Raw genomic sequence first — 20,551 nt, forward strand, 5'->3', positions numbered from 1 at the left:
ATATTTTCTATTCCGCTATTTAATCAAAAACCTCTGGGGATCAGTTAAATTGGGGGATAGTCTGTGTTGGTACGTGTGAGAGAGATCCACCTTTCCAAGTTGTTGGGGTTCATCTCATACTTCTGAAGGTTTGAGGGTGCTGCCTGTTCCATACTCCCCCTACTCCTAGCCTTTTAGGGGTACAAACAATAGTAATTGTGGCCTAGTGTGGTTGTGTACGTGTGATATACATACACTTTTTTGGGATCATATTTTCTATTCCGCTATTTAATCAAAAACCTCTGGGGATCAGTTAAATTGGGGGATAGTCTGTGTTGGTACGTGTGAGAGAGATCCACCTTTCCAAGTTGTTGGGATTCATCTCATACTTCTGAAGGTTTGAGGGTGCTGCCTGTTCCATACTCCCCCTACTCCTAGCCTTTTAGGGGTACAAACAATAGTAATTGGGGCCTAGTGTGGTTGTGTACGTGTGATATACATACACTTTTTTGGGATCATATTTTCTATTCCGCTATTTAATCAAAAACCTATGGGGATCAGTTAAATTGGGGGATAGTCTGTGTTGGTACGTGTGAGAGAGATCCACCTTTCCAAGTTGTTGGGGTTCATCTCATACTTCTGAAGGTTTGAGGGTGCTGCCTGTTCCATACTCCTCCTCCTCCTCATCCATCCTTTTAGGTGTACAAACAATAGTAATTGGGGCCTAGTGTGCTTCTGTACGTGTGAGATACATACACATTTTTTGATCATATTTCCTATTCCGCTATTCAATAAAAACCTTTGGGGATCAATTAAATTGCGGGATAGTCTGTGTCGGTACGTGTGAGATCCACCTTTCCAAGTTTTTGGGGTTCATCTCATACTTCTGAAGCTTTGAGGGTGCTGCCTGTTCCATACTCCTCCTCCTCCTCATCCATCCTTTTAGGTGTACAAACAATAGTAATTGGGGCCTAGTGTGCTTCTGTACGTGTGAGATACATACACATTTTTTGATCATATTTCCTATTCCGCTATTCAATAAAAACCTTTGGGGATCAATTAAATTGCGGAATAGTCTGTGTCGGTACGTGTGAGATCCACCTTTCCAAGTTTTTGGGGTTCATCTCATACTTCTGAAGCTTTGAGGGTGCTGCCTGTTCCATACTCCTCCTCCTCCTCATCCATCCTTTTAGGTGTACAAACAATAGTAATTGGGGCCTAGTGTGTTTCTGTACGTGTGAGATACATACACTTTTTTTGATCATATTTCCTATTCCGCTATTCAATAAAAACCTTTGGGGATCAATTGAATTGCGGGATAGTCTGTGTCGGTACGTGTGAGAGAGATCCACCTTTCCAAGTTGTTGGGGTTCATCTCATACTTCTGAAGGTTTGAGGGTGCTGCCTGTTCCATACCCCCCCCTACTCCTCATCTAGCCTTTTAGGGGTACAAACAATAGTAATTGGGGCCTAGTGTGGTTGTGTACGTGCGAGATACATACACTTTTTTTGATCATATTTCCTATTCCGCTATTCAATAAAAACCTTTGAGGATCAATTGAATTGCGGGATAGTCTGTGTCGGTACGTGTGAGAGAGATCCACCTTTCCAAGTTGTTGGGGTTCATCTCATACTTCTGAAGGTTTGAGGGTGCTGCCTGTTCCATACTCCCCCTACTCCTCATCTAGCCTTTTAGGGGTACAAACAATAGTAATTGGGGCCTAGTGTGGTTGTGTACGTGTGATATACATACACTTTTTTTGGATCATATTTTCTATTCCGCTATTCAATAAAAACCTTTCTAGGGCAAGATCTTAAATTACAGAAATATGAGGAGACCGTCAAATAAGGGCCGTGGCCTGGGTCGTGGTGCTGCTGGTAGAGCTCCTGTTGCAAGGAGAGGACATGGTCGATCTGTGCCAGCTACACGCACAAGTGAAACACCTTCCTCAAGTGTGAGTAGGAGACAGAACCTGCATCAGTATTTGGTAGGGCATCAAACGCCCCTAGAAGTGATGAGGCCAGAACAAGTTGAGGCGATAGTAGATTGGTTTGCTGCTGACAGTGCCTCCAGTTCCTTCACATTGTCTCCCACCCAGTCTACTGCAGAAAGGTCAGAGTTGGCACCTGCAGCCAATGTCCAACCGTCTTTCACCTCACCCCCTTGCAAATCAGGCCAGCAGTCTGAGCCCCAAGCCATACAGCAGTCTCTTATTCTTTTTGAGGACTCTGTCAGCAGGGTTTCCCAGGGCCATCCACCTAGCCCTGCCCCAGAAGTGGAAGAGATTGAGTGCAGCGATGCCCAACCACTTATTCCTCAAGATGAGTACATGCAAGGATCATCGCAGCACGTCTCCGATGATGACGAAACGCAGGTGCCAACTGCTGCGGCGTTCAGCATTGTGGAGACCGACAAGGAGGGCAGGGGTGAAGACTGGGTGGAAGATGATGTGGAGGACGATGAGGTCCTCGACCCCACATGGAATGAACGTCATGCAGGTGAACTGAGTAGTTTGGAGGAAGAGGCGGTGGTCGCACAGAGCCACCAGCACAGCAGAAGAGGGAGCAGGGTGCAGAAGCGGAGCGGCCGTGCCCTAGACACTACGCCCGCTACTGCCCAACGCAGCAAGGGAACGAGCGCACCAAAGTCAGCTCAAAGGAGTTCTCTAGCGTGGAAGTTCTTTAGAAAATGTGCTGATGACAGGACACGAGTGGTTTGCACCCTGTGCAATCAGAGCTTGAAGCGAGGCATGAACCTTCTCAACCTGAGCACAACCTGCATGATCAGGCATCTAAGTGCAAAGCACGAGCTGCAGTGGAGTACACACCTTCAAAACCAAGAAACGTCTCTGGCTCATCCTGCTTCCTCTTCTGCTGCAGTCTCGGCCGCTCCAGCCACATCTGTAGTGATACCGGCACCTGCCACCCCGCAAACAGACGATCTGTCAGCAACACCACCACCTGGGTCACCAACAACCATCTCCACAATGTCCCGTGGAAGCGTTCAGCTTTCCATCTCCCAAACACTTGAGAGGAAGAGGAAGTACCCCCCTACCCACCCGCGATCCCTGGCCCTGAATGCCAGCATTTCAAAATTATTGGCCTTTGAAATGCTGTCATTCCGTCTGGTGGAGACGCACAGTTTTAAAAACCTTATGTCGGTGGCTGTCCCACAGTACGTCGTGCCCAGCCGCCACTACTTTTCCAGGCAAGCCATCCCTTCCCTGCACAACCAAGTGGGGGAAAAAATCAGGTGTGCACTGCGCAACGCCATCTGTGCCAAGGTCCACCTAACTACGGATACGTGGACCAGTAAGCACGGTCAGGGGCGTTATATCTCCCTAACGGCACACTGGGTAAATGCAGTGGCGTATGGGCCTGAGGCGGATAGCAATTTGGCGCATGTCCTTCCACCACCGAGGATTGCAGGGCGCTTCAGTTTGCCTCCTGTTCCTAACTCCTCCTACTCCGCTTCCTCATCCTCTACCGCCTCCTCATCCGGACAGCGTAACACCTTCACCACCAACTTCAGTACGGCCAGGGGTAAACGACAGCAGGCAGTTTTACAACTTGCCTGTTTGGGGGACAAACCACACACCGCGCAGGAGTTGTGGAGGAGCATGGAACAGCAGACAAATGAGTGGTTGCTGCCAGCGAGCCTCAAGCCCGGCCTGGTGGTGTGCGATAACGGGCGAAATCTCATAGCAGCTCTGGGCCTAGCCGGTTTGACGCACATCCCTTGCCTGGCGCATGTGCTGAATTTGGTGGTGCAGAGGTTCCTTAAAAACTACCCCGATATGTCAGAGCTGCTGCAGAAAGTGCGGGCCGTTTGTGCGCACTTTCGGCGTTCTCACCCTGCTGCTGCTCGCCTGGCAGCGCTGCAGCGTAACTTCGGCCTTCCCGCTCACCGCCTCATATGTGACGTGCCCACAAGGTGGAACTCCACCTTGCACATGCTGGAAAGACTGTGCGAGCAGCAGCAGGCCATAGTGGAGTTTCAGCTGCAGCACGCACGCGTGAGTCGCTCTGCGGAACAGCACCACTTCACCACCAATAACTGGGCCTCCATGCGAGACCTGTGTGCCTTGTTGCGCTGTTTTGAGTACTCCACCAACATGGCCAGTGGCAATGACGCCGTTCTCAGCTTAACTATCCCACTTCTATGCCTCCTTGAAAAAACAATTCGGGCGATGATGGAAGAGGATGTGGCACAGGATGAGGAGGAGGAGGAGGATGAAGAGGTAACATTTCCAAGGCTTTCAGGGCAGTCATTCGCAAGGGGCTCCGAGGGTGGGTTCCTGCACACGCAAACGCCAGGGACGCAATTGTCCAGCAGGGGCACAGTTCTGGAGGATGAGGAGGATGAGGAGGAGGAGGAGCTGGAGGAGGAGATGGAACCATGTTCACAGCAGGGTGGCACCCAGGCCAGCTCATGGCCATCACTGGTGCGTGGCTGGGGGGATACAGAGGACACGGACCATACACCTCCCACAGAGGACAGCCTTTCGTCGCCTCTGGGCAGCCTGGCACACATGAGCGATTACATGCTGCAGTGTCTCCACAACGACCGCCGAGTTGCCCACATTCTAACTTGTGCTGATTACTGGGTGGCCACGCTGCTGGATCCCCGTTACAAGGACAACGTACCGTCCTTAATTCACTCACTGGAGCGCGATCGCAAGATGCGCGAGTACAAGCGCACGCTGGTAGACGCCATGCTGCTGGCATTCCCATCTGACAGCGGGGCCACAGTGGAAGCACAAGGCAGAGGAGGAGGAGGAGGAGGTCGCCAACGCAACCAGGGCACCGCCAGCACCTCAGAAGGCAGGGTTAGCATGGCCGAAATGTGGAAAAGCTTTGTCAGCACGCCACAACAAACAGCAGCACCAGCAGCTCAGATGGAACGTCTTAGCAGGAGGCAGCATTTTACCAACATGGTGGAGCAGTATGTGTGCACACGCCTACATGTAGTGAATGACGGGTCTGCCCCCTTCAACTTCTGGGTCTCCAAATTGGGCACATGGCCTGAGCTTGCCCTTTACGCCTTGGAGGTGCTGGCGTGCCCTGCAGCCAGTGTATTATCTGAACGGGTATTTAGCACGGCTGGGGGCGTTATAACAGACAAGCGCAGCCGCCTGTCCAGAGACAATGTGGACAAGCTCACGTTCATTAAAATGAACCAGGCATGGATCCCACGGGACTTTTCCGTACCTTATGCAGAATAGCAATGGATACCGACCTTACCCACCCATTGTTCCATTTTTGCTCTTTCTCACTCTTTTGGGGTGTACCCTCATTTAAAATTTGTGAAAAGAAGCAGTGTTGGCTACCTCGTCCTCCTCCTCAGGGCCAGATTAATGTAGGGTCTATTGGAGCTGCAGCTCCAGGCCCCTACCTTTTATATAGGCCCCGGGTTGGCCATATTCACTGTTACCGCTCTTCTGTCACTTGTAAACACAGAAGTCTGGCTTCTATGCTCGCTTCCCCAGGCAGCACCCTCAGAACCTCCCCACACAGCGTGAAGGCCGGACAAGGAGGGACAGTTGGCGATGCATGGATGTGTTTATGGGCTTCAGAGACAGCATCCCATGTTGAATTAGGCATGCATGGCTGCACCCTTCCTCCTCTGGGTGCATGGCAAGGCACGGCCCTAAGGCCCTTCAAAATCCTCAGCACCAAGCCCATGATGCTGTTAATCCGGCCCTGGTCCTCCTCCACCGCCGCTTCCACCTACACCGCCCATAGGTGTGCGCAGCCTATTGCATTAAGGTGTGCACCCCAAAGTTGAAATACACATGCATGTGTTTGCCAGCAGGGAGAGTAATGTATCGGGGCCATGTACCTGTAGGCAAGGAGAAATAGAGCAGAGCAGGTCCCAGGGAGATCTTTCCCATCTCCTCACTGGCAATGCTATGTGCCCTAGGTGATTAGGGTGTGCCCAGGCACACCCAGCACACCCTGTGCGCACGCCTATGTCACCGCCACATCCACCACCACCTCAACCTCCCTCCTACTCCATATGGGCCTCGTCCTTCAGAGATGAAGAAGAACATTGTTTTATTTTTCTGTTTTTTTTTGTTGTTTTAAGTTATTTCCCTATCCACATTTGTTTGCAGAGCACTTGCCATGCTCTTAATTACGTTTTGCTGCCATTTGCAGCACTCTAGCCCTTTCCTTTGGTGTTTTAGAGCCATTTTAGTGCCTTAAAGTTCGGGTCCCCATTGACTTCAATGGGGTTCGGTGTCCGGGAAAAGTTCGGTAAAAGTCCGGGACACGGACCCGGACTTTTTTTTAAAGTTCGGCCGAACCCGTCGAACACGGACATCTAGGTGTCCGCTCAACCCTAATGTTTTTATAATATGGACAGTAACACCGCTGCTCCGATTAAATGCACATTAATTTAATCCCTTTACGCTGATGGAACGCAAATATGCGGCCTTGGCTTCAGGGGGTTGTACTGGGGTGATGCCTGCAGCTAGAGGTATCACCCTAGTACTGTTGTTTAGAGCCAGCAGTTGGCTTGCTTGTATTGACAACCGATGAGGCTGAGCAGGCGCTTGGTAGTCATTACAAGGAGCTGGAGGAGATGTCCCCCTCCTGCCACCTTCTGCGTCTCGGCCGGGTCTCCCGTCCCACCAGGAGACCCAAGCGACCAGCCGACACATTCGCCGGGTGTTTGGAGTCCAAACTGAAATGAGACCACTCCAGGTGAGATGGTATCGGTGCTGGTCGGATCCGCAATCCGGTAACTGTTTGATCAAGAAGAAAATGACCGCACTCCAAAATGGAAATCAAACAGGAGTGTATTTATTCCACATCAAAAATAGGCATCAAAACTTCAAACTGTGAGACATAGGACAATAGGTATTACCTATTGTCCTATGTCTCACAGTTTGAAGTTTTGATGCCTATTTTTGATGTGGAATAAATACACTCCTGTTTGATTTCCATTTCAGAGTGCGGTCATTTTCTTCTTGATCAAACATTCGCCGGGTGGCCAATGACCCGAACAAAGCCCAATTGCGTGTCTCTGATGTAAAAACCCAGAAGTGATGTCATGACATCACTTCTGGGTACTGGAGCCAGATTTTTAAAAAATGAAAGCATTCAAAACAGTCAAACCTGAGGTTTTGAATGCTTTTAAGTGCAGAGGAGGGATTTGGGGTCTTTTAGACCCCCAGATCCCTCCATAAAAAGTACCTGTTACTGCCTATTACTGTCACAAGGGATGTTTACATTCCTTGTGAATGCAATAAAAGTAATCAAAAAAGGTTTTTTAAATGGAAAGTGTAAAAATAAAATAAAATAAAATAATTAAGAAAAAAACCGTCCCTCCGTGCTCGCGCGCAGAAGTGAAGGCATACGCAAGTCACACCTGCATATGTAAACAGTGTTCAAACCCCACATTAGAGGTATCGCCACGATCGCTAGAGTGAGAGCAATAATACTAGCACAAGACCTTCTCTATAACTCCAAACAGGTAACTGTTAATTTTTTTAAAGCGTCGCCTAAGCACCGAAGTTTGTCGCCATTCCAAGAGTGTGCATAATTTTAAAGCATGACATGTTAGATATCTATTTACTCAGTATAACATTATCTTTCACAAACTATAATATATAAAATTGGGCTAACTTTATTTTTTTTTTTAATTCATGAGGTGTATTTCTTCACAAAACATTGCATTTGAAATACTGTGTGACATAAAATATTCCAAAAATTGCCATTTTATTCTCTAGGGTCTCCTATTGTCTAGCAATAAATACTGATTTTAACTTGTAAGCAACATATGTCAGAAAAAGGTCTAGGCTCCAAGGGGTTTATCTGCAAGTATTGCATTCATTTCTCCAAAAAGCCTAACCTTATAGATTATACTCTGATAATGCTGATCATTTCCATTTACTGTCCAACAAAGGCTTTTTGGTACTGATTATAAATGCTATCATAGGTCATGTTTCTATACCAACAGAACAGGTAAATAAAAGGAAGGATTGCAGTCATATGTTACATTAATGAAATTACTTGATCATTTCTTGAGATGTCCTTGTACAGTGCACATGAAAAATTCAAAAAAACAATAACCTAGTTCTTCAAAGTTCAACTTGAAGAAGCCTACTGAATTATTTAAATTCTCTAAGGGATTACCCTATGCTAACTTCTTCACAGGCATCTGTTCGCCTGGCATCCGTGTCAAGCTTTGAACTATTGAATAAAATGCTCCCCAGCTGTGAGTTATGATCTGATTATACAAACTTTGCCAGTACCGAGTCCAATAAAAACAAGGATTGCATAGATAAGAGGGATAAGATGTGACACAACCCTGTCATGTTGCTTTAAATTCTTACAGGCTTCACTTAGCTACCAGAATAAGGATTGTAATGCACCTCTACACCTATCTATCTATCTATCTATCTATCTATCTATCTATCTATCTATCTATCTATCTATCTATCTATCTATCTATCTATCTATCTATCTATCTATCTATCTATCTATCTATCTATCTATCTATCTATCTATCTATCTATCTATCTATCTATCTATCTATCTATCTATCTATCTATCTATCTATCTATCTATCTATCTATCTATCTATCTATCTATCTATCTATCTATCTATCTATCTGTCTATCTGTCTATCTGTCTATCTGTCTATCTGTCTATCTGTCTGTCTGTCTGTCTGTCTGTCTGTCTGTCTGTCTGTCTGTCTGTCTGTCTGTCTGTCTGTCTGTCTGTCTGTCTGTCTGTCTGTCTGTCTGTATGTCTGTCTGTCTGTCTGTCTGTCTGTCTGTCTATCTGTCTATCTGTCTGTCTGTCTGTCTGTCTGTCTATCTTATCTGTCTTCATCGGGACATTGCATTCTGACAGCGGTTTCTGCTGCTGCTGTCAGAATACACGAATCAACGGCTGGAGCTAATTGGCTGCAGCTGCTTATCTAGAAAAAAAGTTTCAACATTAGAGAACTCAATCAAATGAGAACTCAATCAAATAATTGACTTTGGTCAAGCAAGGATGGACTCACACTGATCAAAATTCAGCCAATCCCTGCTGAACTAGCTGAATTTCGATCTGTCTATGGCCAACTTTAATGATATAATTTGGCTAACTTAAAGTAAAAAAAAATAACAAAATTCCCATAAAAAATATATTTTATCTGCACTAAATCAAATGGTGTGCAATGTCTTTTGTTTTTTAAAAAAGCAGCCACGGAGTAGAAAAGCCTGGTTGTAGAAAAGGGCAATTCCTAACCCCCCCGCCCACTTTATAACTAGCCTCTGCAAAAAAGAGCACTGCTGGCATACAGAGAGCAAGGGAATTTCTCTACAGCATTCTGGCAGGGGGCAGGCTTTTCTACTCAGACTGTGGCTGCTAAAGAAGACAAACTGTAAGGCTTGGTTCACACTGGGGCAACTTGTCAGGTGACTTAGGCTTAGGCCCCATAGGCTTACTAAAGGGCATCTGTTGTCGGCTGTTGCTCCTCTACTCTGAAGCTGGTGCTGGGACCACCTGAGTATGTGACTGGACCATATTATGCATACATTTAACCCCTTTGATCACCCCCAGTATTAACCCCTCCCTGCCAGTGTCATTTATATAGTAACAGTGCATATTATTTAGCACTGATTACTGTATTAGTGTCACTGGTTCCCAAAAAGTGTCAAAAATGTCAGTTAGGGGTCCGATCTGTCTGTCGCAATGTCGCAGTCCTGCTAAAAAAATGCAGATCACTGCCGTTACTAATAAAAAATAAATAAAAGTCTAAAAATCTATCCCGTAGATTTGCGCAAACCAATTAAAATACGCTTTTTGGGATATTTTTTACCAAAAATATGTAGCAGAATACAAATTGGCCAAAAGTGATAAAAAATTAAATGTTTAAAACATTTTTATTGGGAATGTTTTATAGCAGAAAGTAAAAAAATATGGCTTTTTTTTTTCAAAATTGATGCTCTTTTTTTGTTTATCGCGCAAAATCTAAAAACCGCAGAGGTGCTCAAAAACCACCAAAAGAAAGCTCTATTTATGGGGAAAAAGGGACATCAATTGTATTTGGGTACAGCCTCGCACGCCGAATCGCAAAAAAAATGGCCTGTTCAATAAGGGGGCAAATCCTTCTGGTCCAGAAGTGGTTAATCACAACAAAAAAGTGTCCATATAGAATCCACATTCAAGAAAAGTGCTTGAAATACAATGCTTAAAAGATGAATGAAGGCAGAGATATCCAGATACCAAAGGTCAGCACCGTGACAATTCCACCACCACAGATAAGGGTATTGCGCTTACCAGAAGCTCTGGACCCAGGTACCATATGGTAAATGAGTCACACATGCAGGGATAGTTATCAACAATTTGGAAGCCCCAATTGGTCAGGAATCTTCAATATGGATATCCCAGTGTATCACCACCGTTTTTGGTCTTCGCCCTAGATGAACCATGTCTCCAGTTTTAACCACTTAAGCCCTGGAGGATTTGGCTGCTAAAAGACCAGGGGGTATTTTGCGATTCGGCACTGCATGATTTAAACGGACAATTGCGCGGTCGTGCGATGCTGTACCTAAACGAATTTGACGTCCTTTTTTTCCCACAAACAGAGCTTTCTTTTGGTGGTATTTGATCACCTGTGCGATTTTTTGATCACGCGCTATAAACAAAAAAAAGAGCGTCAATTTTGCAAAAATAACAATATTTTTCACATTTTTTTATATGAAATTCCCAAAAAAAAAAAAAGTAAAAATCAAAATTTTTTAACATTTTCGGCCAATTTGTTTTATGCTACATATGTTTGGTAAAAAAAATCGCAAAAAGCGTATTTTGATTGGTTTGCGCAAAAGTTATCGCGTTTACTAACAAAGGGAAAGATTTTTGTCATTTTTGTTGTTTTTTTTTTACTGCGACATTGCGGCGGACAGATCGGACCCCTGACTGACATTTTTGACACTTTTGGGGTTACCAGTGACATTTCTACAGTAATCAGTGCTATATATATGCACTGTTACTGTAAAATTACACTGGCAGTGAAGGGGTTAACTTTATTTGAGAGGGAGGGGCTGTGTGTGTCCCTAGGGGCGTGATTCTAACTGTGATTGGCTGTGGCTTGAGGTGTAGGGACACTGATCAACGGTCCTACATACTAGAACCGTATGATCAGTGTCTCTACACAGGGAGAACTGACAGGCAGCTTGTTTACACAAGCTGCCTGCCTTTCTCCCTCTCCCCTGCCGATCGCAGAGTGACCGGCGGACATCGGTCCGCCGGTCACACTCGCGGGGGGGTCCGTGACCTCGCGGGAGCGGGAGCGCGCCGCTGCCGGCGCGTGCTAGCTCCCCAGACCCTCCCAGGCTAGTGACGTATATATACGTCACTTTGCCTGTGAGGGGATGACCGCTGCAGTATATTTACTTGCGGCGGTCGGCAAGTGGTTAAACCAGTATGTGAAAACAAGCCAAGTAGTCGCACATAGTGTAAAACCATTTAAAACATATTTATTCAGAAAATTACAGAACTCTTGCAAAAATCTGCAGAAAGACAGTGCTTACAGTATGGAATGACCTCACGGTTCATCTAAGGATAGGTTCATCTAAATATAGCCCTAGTATGTGTAATTGCTGACTTTTAATTTTTGGAGGGGGAAGCCGGAACACCGCTTTAATTAGAACTCTTTGCATATTTTATTTCAATATTTTTTTTTTAGGTATAACAAGGAAGGGATACAGGTCACCGATAACATTATATAGAACAATGCAAGGAGCATGTAAATAGTGGAGTGTGTACAAAAGTCAAAAATAAGCCATACAGAATGGAAGGCAAAATATCAACATACACAGTAGGTTTGTAAGGTCAGTTTAGAAGAAGAATATCAAAAGACTGCGACAGTATTTACTTTCTACCCAAGGTGTCCAATGTTGAGAGAATGTATCTCTGCAGGTTATTAGTAGAAGCATGCATTATTTCATAAGAGAAGTGTGTGTTTATGAGATTAGGGTCTCAGAAGGGTTTAAAAGCTTGGTTTTTAGTCCAATGTTGGGCTATCACGGTTTTCGCCACTATTAAAATGTGTAGTACGAGTGTCCTAAGGTCGTGAGGGAAGATGTCAATGCCTAGGTGAAGTATTGTCAGGGCCGGAGTGGGTTTGGTTATAATCCCTGTAGTGTCTGCAATAATTGTAAATATATGTCCAAAAGATATGTAGCAGGTTACCTATTTGTCCGCAATCCCTCCAACAAACAGGGGAATGCGACTTTGAGAATTTCGACAGGCGGTATGGGGTGAGATACCAGCATGTAAGCAATTTTTGCATTTGTTCCCATTGCGCTACACATTGAGATGCCAGGTATGTGGCTCAGATAGATGTCAGCCATTGGAAATCTGAGAATTGTGATTGCAGGTCGGATTCCAATTGGAGGATGGGGGGTGGTTTGGAGAATATTGATTTGTTTTAGAGATAATTATAAAGTGGAGAGAGGCCTGTTTTCTTTTTGTCGCTTGGTGTGTGAAAGTAGGTCCAAAGGGGAGCCAGGATTGCAATCCGTGGGGGAGGGTGTTTAGTTAAGAAACTTCTTAATCTCATATAAGAGTAGATAGCAGTTTTAGGGAGTTAGAACTCTGATTGTAGCAAAGGAAACCGTTTTAATTGGTCATTTTGGTATAAAAGGTCAACGAAGTGGATGCTCTTTGCACATTTTAAATTAACATATTATTAATACAAACAAGATCAATGATTATAAATAACAATCAGATGTTTGGATACTTGGATGCCACGTTTGAATTGAAAAACAAAATTTAAAATGTATCGATTTGAACGCTTCTATTAAAAAAAAACAGTAAATTAAAAAAAATATCCGAATACGAATTCTGAATACGAATCCCGAATACAAATTGAATGAATCAACCAAATTTAACAAAACTAAATAACTAAATTAATGTATCTAAATTAATGAAAACACATTTTTTCGTCATGCACATGTCTAAAATCAACCCCTATGCCTCTTTTGCAACAAAGGCTTCTTGTTTGCAAGGTTCTCTATACTTTACACTAAACAGTGCATGTGCAGCTCAGTGTATATTTTCCTAATGCTGGATGAATGTACTCCTCCGCACATGCTAAGGAGTTACGTCATCCTGGCCCAGTCAATCAAGATGGCTGAAGATATCAAACACAGAAGACCAGGAGAAACACAGAAACATAGAATGTGTCGGCAGATAAGAACCATTTGGCCCATCTAGTCTGCCCAATATATCTGAATCCTATGAATAGTCCCTGGCCCTATCTTATATGAAGGATAGCCTTATGCCTATCCCATGCATGCTTAAACTCCTTCACTGTATTTGCAGCTACCACTTCTGCAGGAAGGTTATTCCATGCATCCAATACTCTCTCAGTAAAGTAATATTTCCTCATATTACTTTTAAACCTTTGCCCCTCTAATTTAAAACTGTGTCCTCTTGTGGTAGTTTTTCTTCTTTTAAATATGCTCTCCTCCTTTACCGAGTTGATTCCCTTTATGTATTTAAAAGTTTCTATCATATCCCCTCTGTCTCTTCTTTCTTCCAAGCTATACATGTTAAGGTCCTTTAAACTTTCCTGGTAAGTTTTTTTCCTGCAATCCATGTACTAGTTTAGTAGCTCTTCTCTGATGTTGGCACTGATCAGGGAGCTAGAGGACATTGCTTTGCTTGGGCGGAGATGAGTATTTGTGGACGTTCTAGAGTATATAGTTTAGCAGTTCACAATACATAAAAAAAAACACTAAATAAAAGCATGTATAACCCGATATTCTTTAAGTCTACTGATTTGGCTGAAGTGTTTTTGTTTTTTTGTATTTTCGGTTTTCTAACCTGAGGTTGCATTTATTTAATTCAGTCTAAGCCACATTTTAACTCTACTCATCTTAATTATTTAGTTATAAAATCTTAGATATATTGTCTCCTACTTTTCACATTGACTTAAAACCCTTTAATTTTGTCATTCCTTTTAAGTCTTCTTTTGCCATATATAACATGAAATTAAACAGTGAATATGCATTCCTTTAGTAACCAATTGATGTTAAACTTCCCATAATCTTTTTATGCACTCTGAAAAAGACCCAGTAGCAGCTTTGGTTGCTCTCAAAGACATAAAGGAAATGATCAACCATCTGCTAAATAGCACTTGTTAAGTGACACTGCCATTCTCAAGTCATTTGCTAAGGTAAAAAGTGAGAGATTTGCATAGATTTGCATGTGCATTTTCACTCGGCAGGAGAAAATAATTAAGTCTTACTTAGTTTTAGCATTTCACTGTTGCAAACAGGTGCAGGGCTGTAGGGTCACCTTAATTATTAATAAAAAAAGCATGTATTTTTAACTCTTGTTGTTTCTTTGAAAATGTTATTCTCTTTAATGGCATTCACCTGGGAAAGTGATCAGTGATGCCTTAGAGATATTATAGAGCAATAAATCTCATTCATGTCAGAGAAAAATGTTTTACATGCATGTCATTTAGGTGATGTTTGCTAGTCTACCATCATTTTTAAAAATATATTATATACAAATTAAATTATATTATATACAAATATTGAATATTTTAAACATTTCTACATGTAGGCCAGATTCATACTGTTGTGCTGCGGGAGTGTACAAGAAAAGCCAGGGGACAGTAAAAACAGGTGGATAATCCACGTTTTTACACCCCCACCCCCAGCTGCCAACCTACAAGTGAACATGGTGCCGCTCAGGGGAGTACACATTGCTGTGGCTGCAATATTTTTTAGTGATTTAAAAGGCATGGGAAACTGGTGATTTAGTCATTTTAGCGCATCATGCAGAATTTTGACAGGTTGCACTGCTTGTCGGACTCTCCTGAGTGAGCCAAACACTTGGCTCAATTGCTCAATTGCCTATGTTGTCAATTGCAATGTTGTCCTGCAATGTAAATGCAAAAACAAAAAAAAAAAAAAAACAGGCATTATCACCTTGTAAGCAACTTGCAAACCTCCTTGCATTACTTTTCAGGGGGCTGGTAACGATTTCTGTGAGTCAGTGGCGTAACCTTCAGGGCCCCGGTGCAAGAAACCATGAAGGGTCCCCCCCACCCCTGGGCGGGGCCCTTCCCTTCAAGCCTGGGGCTCTTCCCACTGATACTGGGGCCCTTTATTACGGTCCCACAGCGGGACCCTTTCACAAGTTCTGCAGTAGGCCCCCTGCCTGCCATCTTGGGTGGAATGCCAGGGCCAGGTTGAAAGTGTGACCTTTGCAATCTTGGAAGTTCACCCACTGTTGTCAATAGTTTTTATTTTTTGGTATTTTAATTTTATTATTTTTTATCATTTTATTTTATTTTTTTTACAATTTCACTGACTATGACTCTGTCCATTCAGAAAAGGAAGGAGCTGCTAAATTACATATTTACTGACCCCTTCCTGGTCCTCTATTGTGACACATCCCCTGCAGCAGCCAGCAGGAGAGGGGAGGGAGCACAGTGGGGGGAGGGGGACCAGGGGAGCACACAGGGGTCCAGAGCGACAGCAGAACACAAGTGAACTGGATAGGAGGAGTGGCGGGGGCAGCACACAGAGGAACCAATCTCCTCCATTTTCCTCCTGCAGCTACAGAAGGAAAAAAGGAGGACAGTGATTTCTCTACATGCTGCCCCCGCCACCCCTCCTATCCAGGTGTACAGGGGAGCCACACAGGCCCCCTGGAGCATGGGGCCCGGTTGCAATTGCAACCCCTGTAGTTACACCCCTGCTGTGAGTGTTAAAGGATCCTATGTGTGCTGATTATTCTTAATGTAATTTCAAAGAACCTTAAAATGCACTTGCATTGCAATGCAACATACGGTAATGCACTACCAAGTAGTAAGGTGTAATGCATTTCCAAAAATAGCACATGCGCATTTCTGACGTTTTTTGATGCATTAGAACCAAATGCACATTAAAGAGTATATTATTATTATTATTATTATTATTATTATTATATATGATTTATATAGCGCCAACAGTTTACGCAGCAATTTACAACTTGAGGATAGACAGTACAAATACAATACACTTTAATACAAAGGGAATCAGAGGGCTCTGCTTGTTAGAGCTTACAATTAGAACCAAATGCATATTAAAGAGTATATAAACCCAACATTTCATTTTCCTAATATGTGCCCTCTGTACCATGTACTTGTATGAAAAAGTGGTAATCTAGCCTATATTGTATCTGAACTGGTGACAAACATTCACTTTAACCACTTCCAGAAGATTTTACCCTCTTCATGACAAGGCTATTTTTTTTTGCTATTTGGCACTGCGCTACTTTAACTGGCAATTGCGTGGTCAGCGGTCATGCGACGCTGTCCCCAAACAAAATTTGTACCATTTAACGTTCCTTCTATTGCTTCAAAGCAAAATCTCAATACAGCATATATAAATATGCATCTCTACAACAAAAGGAGAACTTCAGTCTATTCATTAGGACATAAAGCAACTACTCGACATAAAATTTTCACAGTAAGTGTTTTTTTATTCATTCAGAATAAAATAAATATTAAGAATTCAAATTATTTCATTGGATGTCATTTGTTAATAAAAAGCTGTAAATTCAATATATACACTATTATACTTTATGTGCCATTTTTGCTTTTTTATGTCGCATGTCCTTTTCCAACAACATTGAGTTTATCATTTTGCCTGCAATGGATGAATTTGTTGGTTGAGGAAAAAAAGCTTCTAACAATTTTACCTCTCTTTCGCTTGCTTAAAACCTTCATTTAAATGCAAATGCAGATATTTTACAAACAACAATTGAAAGCATTCTTCTATTAGGTTCTGTCAAAGAGAACATTTATTGCTTAAAAGCATTAGCAAACAAAATGTTATGTTCAGGCAGAGAGTTTTCTGCTCACATAAGGTATGGCCAGTAAGGATGAGCTAATTTACCTGCGCTCAGTTTGTGAACAGTTTTATGACTTCCATTTACAGTTCTAAGTTTTAGAACTGTGCGGCGAATCTCAATTAAGCCAAAAGGGATATCTTATTATACTAATATTTAATTCTTGCAATTTGTAGGGCTAATAAGCAAGTTATTGTCAAATTAAAGGCATGGGAAACTGGGCACTGTCACGGGAACATGTACCAATGCCAGCATTTTAAATAAATAAATAAATATGGAAATCTTGGGAAACACGCCTTAGCTAATATAACTGCTCATGTGTATGCTATAGCAAAGTAGGGTCTGGGTCCCTCCCCCCCACCTTTCCACCCTATTCCCCAAGTCCCCCCTTTTTTTGTCTAAAATCTATTTTTGTTTGTTTAGCCATAGATAAATTTCCACTATCCTATTCAATGGACTCCAATGGGAATGGCCAACCTTGACCCGTCATAATACCCTCGCCACAGTTTGATCCCGAAGGGGGTGACGAGGTGGTATGTACATATGGAAATCTGAGCCCATGGTCAGTGCATAGACACTTTGAGGATAAGTGCTAAATATGTTTTGAGTTATTCGGTAAGAGAGCAACTCGATTTACAGAGAAAAATCTATGGTTTATCTTGTCTACAGACCCACATGTACAAGAAGGAAAAATGTTCTATGATTTTCTGTAACCTTCTGCAACCTTCTGTTGTTATTGACAATGTCATTTGAAAAAGCTCAATAAAAATTATTTGAAAGAAAAAATAAATAAATAAATATTTTTTCTGTACAGAATTGACAGCTCTCTGTCTGGCCTCGGAAACGTTTTTTTAGATAAAAATACCCCCAGGACAGTCAGGGCTAGTGCATTTCATAATGGATAGCCTCTGAACTGTCCCAGATTGCACTTACCTTTTAGAAGAAATACTTACCTTGAAAATGTCTTGTCCAGCGCTGCCATCTCTGGTGTGGGCAGCTGAAGCCGGAGCGTCCTCTTCTGTGTCCTCTTCTGTGTCCTCTTTGGTCCCAGAATGCCCTGCACCGGCCCCGCTTGTCAGTTCCGGTGCAGGCGTGTCATTCCTGCACAGCTTCTGGGCATGCCCAGAATGACGCGCCTGCACCGGAACTGACAAGCGGGGCCGGTGCAGGCGCATTGATTCCTGGGAGAGATGACGTTCAGCTCCCAGGAGTCAATGCAAGCAGGAAGAGATGGCGCAGGCCGCAGCCGCAGAGGGAGGAAGTGGAAGAAAGGTAAGTATATTTTCTTCAATAACAAGATAAGTAAACAAAAAACAAAAATCGGGACTATCTATTTCTTTTTCAGGTAATTGTCAGCAAGTGGATGGCCCAAAGTTGTTTTTGAGGCCGGAACTCCGCTTTAACATCTCAATCTTACACTTCTAATATGGCTGTTGTGAGTCCACCCTATTATAGAAAATGGGTTGTGTTGTCCATCCATTTCAATTATTGGCTCTTGTGACTCAGCTAACCAACGCTAAAGGCTATGGGGTGGATTTACTAAAGGCAAATAGACTGTGCACTTTGCAAAGTGCAGTTGCTCCAGAGCTTAGTAAATGCGCAAAGGCTCTGCTGACTACCATCATCCAATCATATGCAAGCAAAAATGCTGTTTTTTTTTTTCCTTGCATGTGATTGGTTGCTCTTTTTAAAGTGAAGCTTGATCTCATTTACTAATCCCTGGAGCAACTGTACTTTGCAAAGTAAACAGTCTATTTTCCTTTAGCAAATCAACCCCTATGTATTGCGTTGTAGGTTGTTCTTTATTTTGGGCAGTGAACATGTGAACTCTTCAGACAAAGGTTTGCAATTGTCAAGCTTTGCTAATCCTTCAAAGTCATGGCAGCGGTGAACCCAAACCTCTTTTCTTTTGTCCAAGATGGGCAAAATTGCTCCAGACTAAATAATATTTACAATGTTTATTTCACCAGAACATTGTCCCAAACTACTCCCTAGCAATGACCTGCATTTATCCAGTGTGGCAAAACTGCTGAAATTGGGAGTTAGCTCCAAATCAAGAGAACTTACTTATTCAATATCAAGTTAAGTAACCAAGAGTAACAAACAGAATTAATGTTGTGATATAATTATCACAATCTAACTGCTTATGATTAGTTGTTATTGGTAACTTATACTAACTTAAATAACTAGAATTTAAATCCCAACTGAAATTTTAGTTTGAATCCACTTAACCTCTCTTGCAGCCCACGTAGCACACATGTGTGATTGCAAAGAGGATGGTCTTTATTGCCCACATGTGGCACATATGCATCCATGGACAACCAAGCATGTCGGCATCGGATACTAGCTCAACATGAAATAGTTACCTTTGAACGAAGCCCCCACAGTGCCGCCCGCTCACCAGTGACATGGCCAACATGTTCTGCCATCCTGGTTCACATCCTCCGGCCATCTTATTGGCGGAAGCTGCCGTTCACGGCACAGGGCTCTGAGAGAGTGGCACGGGTGGCCATTCCTTCAGAGCGCATGCACGGATGATGTCATCGACCGCATGAAGTGTAAATATCTCCTAAACGGTGCAAGTTTAGGAGATATTTACAGTACCTATAGGCAGGGCTGCCATCAGGGGGGGACAGCCCATACACATGTAGGTGGCCCGGGTGTCTCTAAGGGCCCAGCCGTCCCGAGGGGGAATTTTGGTGGTTCCTGCACCTATCCTTTGAGGGAAAAAAGCCCTGAATGTAACTATGTGATACTATCCATACCTGGAATTCTTCTTTACCAGGGCCGCCATCAGGGGAGGACAGCCCATACACATGTAGGGGGCTCGGGTGTCTCTAAGGGCCCAGCCGTCTCGAGGGGAATGTTGGTGGTAAGGCCCCAGGGGGCCCAGGCCTAAAGCTGTGTAAGGGGCCCCAATATTTCTGATGGCTGCCCTGCCTATAGGTAAGTCTTATTAAAGGCTTACCTGTAGGTAAAAGTTATAAGAGTGGATTTACAACCACTTTAAGACCAGTATTGAACTGTTCTCATTGCTGGTCAGCAACTGCTGTGAAGTTGTTCCTCGATGAGGAGCGTTCAATACTGGTTCTATTATACTGTAGATCTATAAAATCACTCCAAGTCCTGAAATGGGTTGGTAATGACTTTTTCACCAGCAATCAAAATAATCTTGGGCTTTTTTTTATCTAGTTTTGGTCTGATGAATTTTTCCATGTTTCTATGGTTCCCTGATTTTGCCTATAATGAATTACAAAGAACCCATAATAGGGTAAGTGAGCATTTAGAATTTAGCACAGCTTGTGCTGGAATACAGTAGTAGCTCACTGATTGATGTAAGTTGTTGCCTGGAATTGCTCTTTTATATATACATGACAATCAACACAAATTAAAGCACATTAATCAGAAATATGCCATAAAAATTAAAACAACTTGATTTTGATATTAATTGGCCTCTGAATGGATCATTTAACAATGAAATATTATTCAACTATTTTGAAATGTCTATGGAGATTGTCAGCAGTGAGGAGGGTTGCATGTTTACCAAACAGTCTGCCCGTGGCATGCTGTGTGCTTCTGCAAATCATTTATCTTGCAGCCGAAATGTGTCACACTATGAAATATTGCAGCTGTGATTCTGCGTGACAGAATAATGAAACATTGAAAATGGCTACACTGTAGTCATCTTTTTTTTTTCCTCTCCATTGAAATTGGG

The 20,551-nt window shown here is 43.2% G+C and overlaps 1 protein-coding gene across 1 annotated transcript in view; it reads right to left on the reverse strand.

Moving 5' to 3' along the window:
* Positions 1–20,551, reverse strand: part of CSMD3 (CUB and Sushi multiple domains 3) — a 1,619,578-nt gene that overhangs the window by 505,290 nt on the left and 1,093,737 nt on the right. The window lies entirely within an intron of this gene.

Source organism: Pelophylax lessonae (genome assembly GCF_965119305.1).
Source record: "Pelophylax lessonae genome assembly, chromosome: 5".
NCBI lineage: Eukaryota > Metazoa > Chordata > Amphibia > Anura > Ranidae > Pelophylax > Pelophylax lessonae.